We start from the raw sequence: 247 nt of genomic DNA, 5'->3' as shown, positions 1-247 counted from the left end.
CTTTGTTACCCCAAACTACATATAAAAGCTTTATCAGTGGCATAAAAGTAACCAATGCAGCTACTGAATCATTCGCTACTCCTTAAGGTGTTAACTTCCTCTTTAAATAACGTGCCGCTCTGCCCTCTATGTGTCACAGTGTTTTGTTGTGGTGACCTGGACTGATCACTTGAGGGCGCTCTTCTGTTTTATGTTGTTTGTGTTAAACTCCATTTCCCATAGTCCCCTGCTCACTAATCCTGGTCTG

The sequence above is a fragment of the Sinocyclocheilus grahami genome, unplaced genomic scaffold, assembly GCF_001515645.1.
Source record: "Sinocyclocheilus grahami isolate Dianchi unplaced genomic scaffold, SAMN03320097.WGS_v1.1 scaffold136.1, whole genome shotgun sequence".
NCBI lineage: Eukaryota > Metazoa > Chordata > Actinopteri > Cypriniformes > Cyprinidae > Sinocyclocheilus > Sinocyclocheilus grahami.
This window is presented reverse-complemented; position numbering follows the sequence as displayed.